Raw genomic sequence first — 8,165 nt, forward strand, 5'->3', positions numbered from 1 at the left:
TAGGATTTTTCTTCCTGAGAAGCTGAGAGGCCTCAGGAACAAAATGTAAACATTGATTATCTGCTGCTGTGGAATGCAACAGGTGCATCTGGGATTGGTCTCATGTTGGATGTTTGTAATAATGGCCAATCACAGTCAGCTGGCTCGGACAGAGAGCCGAGCCACAAACCTTTGTTATCATTCTTTGCTATTTTATTCTTAGCCAGCCTTCTGATGAAACTTTTTCTTCCATTCTTTTAGGATAGTTTTAATATAATATATATCACAAAATAATAAATCAGCCTTCTGAAACATGGAGTCAGATCCTCATCTCTTCCCTCATCCTAAGACCCCTGTGAACACGGCCACAGTTTTCCTCATTGCAAAGCCCTGCTTACAAAACCATCCCCTGCTGCTGTGCTTTTCCAGGGCTGCTCTGACCCCCAGGTGCTCCAGGCTGAGATTCCAAGCAGGAGCAGCACAGAATTCAGCTGTGCAGCCCAAACACAGCAGTGGGAGCTGGCTGGGAGAACAATTAGGGAGCAGAATGAATGGAGATGGCTTTTGAGAAAAGACAATGAGCCAATTGGTGTTATTATCCTGCTCTGGCAGCATTCAGGTTGTTTGGCAGCGAGCCAGAGGGATGGGTTTGGTTCCTTTCTCTCTCTGACTGCCTTCAGACTTCAGGCCCAATAAAACAATTTCACTTATTCCACCGGCATTGCCAAACCAACGTGTTCCAGCGCCTCTGGATTTCCTTAACCCCTCTGTAAGGGTGAGCCCACAGCATCATCTCATGTCTGACCACGCTCATGATCAAAAAAGTAATTCCTAGAATGATTCCAATTTAAATTCCTGTCTTCTACCCCTGGCTGTCACCTCTTGTCATAGTGAGCCACAATTCTGGTGTTTTCCCTCTGGCTGTCACCTCTTGTCACAGCACTGGGTCCATCTTTCTCCACCCTCACCACAGTTCCATGAGGTTCTGCAACTTCCCTGCAGAACTTTGGGAATCCTCCTTTCCCTGGACCATGAAAAGGGTGAAACTCTTACATTCTATTAAATCTTATTTTACCCTTTTAATTCCTGGTAAATTACTATAATAATTTACTGTAGTAATCCCTGATTAGTCGGTTCAGTTCTAAGTTTCCCAAACCAGATCTCACTTTACCCTTTTACCAGATCTCATTTTACCATTTTAATTCCTGGTAAATTACTACTACAATTTACTGTAGTAATCACTGATTTTTAGTTTCCCAAACCAGATCTCACTTCCTTTCCATAACCATCCCACTGCCCAATAAATTTCTGTCAAGGTGGAATTTTTTCCTCCTGCTATAAAATTTTAATGTTTCTGTTATGGGGTTTGTTTGGGTTTTTTTCTGCTCACATGAGCTCTTCTTGGAATATTTCAGCTGTGAAAATAATTCTGAATCTTCTGACTTCATGAATACACAGAAATTTTGGGCGTTGTTCTGTTAAATCTCTTCCACAAGCAAATGCAGGAAAAGTATCCCAGGCTGTCCAAGCCCAGACTTGACCTCAAAGAATACTTCTGGAAGAAATTAGGGAAGTACTGCTTGAGACAGACAGGGAACATTCAGATGTTATAAACTCCCTGCCCCTAGGAATAAAAATCAATCAAAATATGTTAACAGTACTATCAATGCTACATCCTGTTGCACAATTCAGGTTACAGCACATTTCTAATATGCAAAGGAGCTTTGCAAATATAAAAGCCTTTCATTCCCTCCTCTCCAAAACCTGCAGCTAAAACCATTTCTTACTTAATTCCTTTCCTCTACCACATTCTATTCTATTCTATTCTATTCTATTCTATTCTATTCTATTCTATTCTATTCTATTCTATTCTATTCTATTCCATTCCATTCCATTCCATTCCATTCCATTCCATTCCATTCCATTCCCAACCTCCACTAATGATGTTTATTTATCAAGGAATGGTTGGATTTGATGATCTTGTTCTTTTCCAGCCTTCATGATTCTCTCCTTCTGTAAGTTCTGTGTGTGGCTCTGTGGTGAGATGGGACCACCATGGACCTCTTGAGCTTTTGAGACCTTCCTGGCCACATTTTTATGGCTCTGGGCTCTCCACCCTGGTTACTGAGCCAAAGAAAAACCTCATTGCACATCTCTCAAAGCTGTGCCATGCAGGAGAGGTTTTCTGGGAAGAGCTGCCCCTTCCTTCTCCTGCCATACACTGGAGACCTTGTAGGTCTTTTCTCCAGCACCTGCACTTCAGTCCTGCACAGCAACACTGCCTGGCAGTGCAGAAAGCAGCTTCTCCCCCTCCCTGCTCCTTTGGAGCACGCACAAAACAGCTGTCTTTAAAATTCCTTGAAGGATTGTGTAATCTCAGCAATAGCAGGGAGCACTTGGGAGCTGAGTGCATTACAAAGTCTAATAACAGCAGCAATAATAGCAGGGAGGCACTGAGAGCTCAAGGATGCTGTGACTTTGAGCACGCTCTGCTGTGGCTCTGAGAGGCTCTGCTGCAGCTCTGCCACCAGCCAGGTCCCACGGGGACAGGGAACACAAATTTGGGGTTTTTATTCCCAGAGGGTGGGCCTGGATGAGGCCTGTGTGGGGGGCAATAAAGGTGTTTGCAAACTGAAGACTCTTCAATCACCTCAAGGAGCTTTTGCGCCTTTTCCCAGATCCAGGTGCTGGTTTCAGTAGGTTTTACATGCTCTGGTTGTGATCTCACCTGGGGAAGCTAAAGGGTCTCCCCTTCAGGCCAAGTGCTGTTGACACCTGTAGTGCAGCAGGAATCAAAGATTTGGTGTTTGATAGTTGTCTGATAAGGCGTTTCTGATCTGTGCGCAGAAAATGGTCACAGGATGCACAGGAGAACACAGCCAGGCTGATTTAGGGCACAGTGGGCTGGGAGAATCACTGGAAAAACAATCACAGAATGAATCACAGAATGAACCAGGCTGGAAAAGACCTTTGGGATCATCAAGTCCAACCAATGACCTCACACCACCAAGAGTGGCTCCAGGTTGGCCTGGAGAAGGAGGAAAGGCTCCAGTGACAACCAGAACTTCTTCCATTCAGGGTCCTGGGTCAGCCTGAAGGGAAGCCAAAGTCACTTGGAAGCTGAGAGATGCATTTTACAGGACACTGATGGAATGTGAAACCAAAGGATTGATCTCAAAGCTTTGGCCAAAAAAATCCTGTGTGGTGAATGACAAAAGCTGAGATCAAATGTGCTGCTTTTCATCCCCATCTTTAAGGCCCTGAAATTAGTACAATTTCAATGGGAAGCTGAGTCTGAAATATCAAACCCAGCTCCAGAAATCTCCCTCTGTAGAGAAGATTCACTACAGGGAGATCCCATGGGACAGATAGAAGCTGACAATTGAATAAATGAAGATGGAGGCAGAACAGGCTGACATCTTAATCAGCTCCTCTTCTGGAAACAAAGGCACTGCACAATTTCCTTCCTTATCCACCTCTTTCTCAACACCAGTTGATCATATCTGGCCACAGAAATTACTCTCTGACCTCTCTGGCAGCTGCTTCTGTTTGCAGCAATTTGTTTTTGCTACAGCCCATGTTTCCAGGGAGGCAAAAAAAAAAAAAAAACCAAAAAAAAAACCAGCAGCACTTCACAGCTCTACATAAAATTGTCACTGACCCAAATGTATGAATATCACTCCCTTTAGTAAGTCTCTGCTCAAATAAACAGCTCTCAGCGTGTTTGCAACCTGCAACAACCAGGAGCAGGAGCTCTGAGCAGCAGCCTCTCCTCTAATTGCTTTCCCCTCCACCAGCAAGCAGCAGCTCTGCTCCCACTGGTGGGCCACAACATTTCCAGGCAGGAATTTTTAATGTTCCCATCCAAATCGTGCTCCGTGGTGAGCTGGTCCTTGAATTCCTGACATTCTCTAATCGGGAATTCATAAAGCTCCCAAAATTCAGAGGAGTGGGGGGAGTCAGCACAAAGCCTGGCTGGAAAGGGGGATGATTCACTTTAGGGAGGCTCCTGAAGCTCACATCAAATTTTAATAAGTCTTTGACTCTCTTTTGGAAATGTCATCTCCTAATGGCACCATGCAAAGAGGCTGCTCCTCCTATGAAAATGCTCCCTTTAAAATGCTCAGAGGCTCAGCTCGTGGTGCCTGATGAGCTGTCAGAGAAGGGCTGAAAGCACCAGGGAGGAACACTCTGCTGCTGGGATGGGGTTGGGATATTCAGTTCTGCTCCCACAAAAAGGATTCCCCTGACTTTGGGGTCAGATGGAAAACCCAAACATTTGTGGAGCTGAGTTATTCTTGTCAAAGCTGGAGAAGAGACTCTTCAGTTTGTCTAAAAAATGGCTGTGTGCTCAGCAAAGTCCTCCTGTGTGGGATCTCAGCACCTCAGGACTGAGGTGCCACCGAGAGCACCCTTGGGGGGCTCGGGAGTCCTGGAATGTTCCAGAAGTGTCTGGTGGCTGGACTTTGATCCTACACAGGAGACGACACCTGTATGAGGACAGGAGGGTTTCACCGGGGTGAATGGTGAAGGGATTGGTTAATTAGAGGGTGAGACACAGGGTTTAGGATTTCTGTACAGGGGGGTTTAGAGAAGTAAGATGGAGGAATTGGGGCGTGTCCTGTCCTTCTTCTTCTTCTTCTTCTCCTCCATCTTCTGTGGTGATGGTGGCACTTTCGGATTGGTCATTACTAAAAGTGCACCGGACAATAAAAATAAAAAGGATTGGGGAAAAATGATAAATATTGTACACGTAACTATGGGTATAAAGATAGGTGACTGCCCGGAGGGACACACAGTGTGCTCATGGCTGGCTGCTGAGCAGAGCTCTGTCGGGCTGAAAGAAAATCTTTTAGATAAACAATTAATAAGCATAAAGACAGAAAGAAGAACTGAAGCCTCTTCTCGTTCTTTTGATACGCGGGCTGCCCCAAGGCCACCCCGGGCCTTTCCAGGCCCTTCAAACAGCCGAAAACCGGACACTCCTGCACCTTTCAAGCCCCAAAATCCCACCTGAAAACCCAAATTTGCATGTACCAGGTGGGTGTTGAAGGGCAGGGCAGGAGGGGGATGAGGCAACGACAGAATAATAAAGGCTGGAAAAAACCCCCAAGATCATCAAGAGCACAGCCCTGACCCCCTGGTTGGGATCTAACACACATTTACTGTCCTGGCCACCCCTCCAGGATGGCTTTTACACAACTGCAGCCACTCCAAACCAACCACAAATTACAAACCCACAACACGTTCAAGTTGGAAATATAAAAGTCTTTCATTCCCTCCTCTCCAAAACCTGTAGTTAAAACAATTTCTTATTTAACTCCTTACCTCCACCACTTTCTAGTCTCTTCTATCCCCTTTCCAACCTCCATTAATGATTTGGAATGATCCCCCACCACTTTTTGTGGTGGAAGAACCCAAGCAGCAGAGTAGAGGAGGTGACTTTGGGGCACAGCTGAATTAATAAAGGAATGTCTGCAGGAAGATGGGATCATTTGCAGAGGGAAACAGCAACAAAAACTCTTTCTGTGCCAATCTCAGTCAGGTCTCAGCCTGAAGCAGCTACAGGGATTTCCATGCTCCTGGAAGGATAAATAATGCAGGGAGTGTATGCACACCTGGCTGGGAATCACAGCACTCCTGTGACAGGAAAACAAGGCTTTTATGGCCCAGGGGTGCCCCAGAATGTGATACAGCAGGAAAACCTAAATTAGGAACAGGGGACTCAAGCAAACTCAGTTTGTAGGTGCAGGGTGCCAAATGGAATCTTATTTTTCACCCCTTGCCATGGGCAGGGACATCTCCCACTAGAGCAGGTTGCCCAGCCTGCCCTTGGGCATTATTCCAAGAGAAAATTGTTGTTTTTTTCCATGGGAAGGACACTTTGCTAGAGGTACTAAATTAATAAAAAAATCTATTTTTGCTGTCAAAATCTCAGATAGAAATTAATTTTCATCCTGTCACCTGTTGGTAGAAGAGACCAGTCTTAGCTGAAGCCTGATCTTCCTCCCCTCCCCTTGTTAAATCTCACTAATTGCACAGGAATTTTTATGTTTAAATCGATGTAAAATACAGATGTACTTCTAATATTTCACCCCTTGGGCCCAATTCACTCCAAATTTGCTTTCTGCAGGACTTTGAGTGGCAGCAGGGAGCACAGCAATGGGAGCAGGAATCCCTGCACACACAATTTCCTTCTGAGACCCTTTCATCTGTGGTTTCACATCTATTCCATTTCCAGCCTCCCTTTGTAAGGGAAATAATTTCCTATTTTCCAGTTTTGCAGGGCTTGTGAGAGGCAAACGAAGAATATTTCCAGAACAAGGAAATGTTTACATGTAAAATTAGTATTCAGGAGCAAGAGGAGCTGCACAATCTGCTCTGCACGCTTCAAGCCAAGAAATTTCATGTGAACATTGGATTTTTTATTTTTAGTTGTAGCATTGTGCTTGAAGAATTGACAGCTGAGCTCCCTTTTGGGGATTCAGCTTTGTATACCAATTTAGTAATAAAATTAACTTTCACAGCACATTTCATGTGCAAACACTTCTAACAAAGTATCAGTCTGGTTTTGCTGCTGTATCATGAAATTCTCTCTTCTTGTGCCACATCAATCCCCACTTTTTGGGTCAGAGGTTAAATATTGTATCTAGAATGTAAAGCCATTAAAATGTCAATAATTAGAGAGGTACCATTTATAAAGCTCTGGGTGTAACATTTTCCTCACAGTGTGTTGGTAAGAATTAATTCAGTTCAATTAACATCCCAAACTGAAAAAGCTGATAAAACACTGATAGGGAAATATGAAAAATGATCCCCAGCTGCAGTTGGTTGTACAGAAAAATCTGAATGAGGAACTGAGCTTCTAAAAATAGATTTAATTTTTTTTTTTTCTTTTGGAGTAGTATTGAATTATTGAATTGGATTCCACGAGTGCAGCCTGGATAATGGATTCAGGAGATTCAGCCCTGAAGGATTTACCAGAGGATCAGATAAATATAGGCAGAGACATGAGCAGAAATATTCAGATACCACCAGGAGCTTCCAAGCAAAACTTTGGGTTTAAAACCAGCTGAATACGGGACAAACTGAGTGTTTGGCTTAATTAGACAAAGCCTTAATTATAATGAACTTTCCAGAATGACAGATATTAAAGACCACAGCAATTTCCAGGAGTCAGGACCTGATGGGTTGGTGAGAATTTTGCCTACAGCTCTAAAGCCTCTGAGCATCCCCACTGTCCGGTTATCTCGGCTGTTTGAGGGCCTGGAAAGGCCCGAAGTGGCCTTGGGGCAGCCCGCGTATCGAAGGACGAGAAGAGGCTTCAGTTCTTCTTTCGGTTTTTATGTTTATTAATTGTTTATCTAAAAGATTTTCTTTCAGCCGAACAGAGCTCTGCTCAGCAGCCAGCCATGAGCACACTGTGCTGCCCTCCGGACAGTCACCTATCTTTATACCCATAGTTACGTGTACAATATTTATCATTTTTCCCCAATACCATCTATTGTTATAACTCGGTGTACTCTTAGTAATAACCAATCCAAAGGTGCCACCGTGGCCAAAGAAGATGGAGGAGAAGAGGAAGAAGAAGGAGGACAGGACACACCCCAATTCCTCCATCTTACTCCTCCAAACCCCCCTGTACAGAAATCCTAAACCCTGTGTCTCACCCTCTAATTAACCAATCCCTTCACCATTCACCCTGTGAAGCCCTCATCCTTGTCGTCTCCTGTGTAGGATCAAAGTCCAGCCACCAGACACTTCTGGCAACATTCCAGGACTCCCGAGACCCCCAAGCTGGTCTCGGAGGCTCAGCACCTCAGGACTGAAATCTTGAGATCCGACACCCACCATGCAGGAACCCATTCCAAACCTCCCCAGAGAGCTGATTTTAAACCCTTGGGCTTTTCCCCTTTTCTGTAACAATCCCTGCCCTCAGTGATTATTTCTCACATTCCCTCATGCTCCAGACATTGCCTGGCAGGGTCAGAAATGTAGAGACAATGGAAGGTTTATTTTCCAGGTAACACAGCCCTTTAAATTGCATATTCACCTGGATTTAGATGGAGATGAATAAAGGGATGTCACCCATTTCATGTTCAGTGAGAGTAATTCATTCCACCAAGGATGAACTCAGCCTCCACAGCCCAGCCCAGCGAGCAGAGAGAGGGAGCAGGGAGAGCAGC

Source organism: Zonotrichia leucophrys, chromosome 9 (assembly GCF_028769735.1).
Source record: "Zonotrichia leucophrys gambelii isolate GWCS_2022_RI chromosome 9, RI_Zleu_2.0, whole genome shotgun sequence".
Classification (NCBI taxonomy): Eukaryota; Metazoa; Chordata; class Aves; order Passeriformes; family Passerellidae; genus Zonotrichia; species Zonotrichia leucophrys.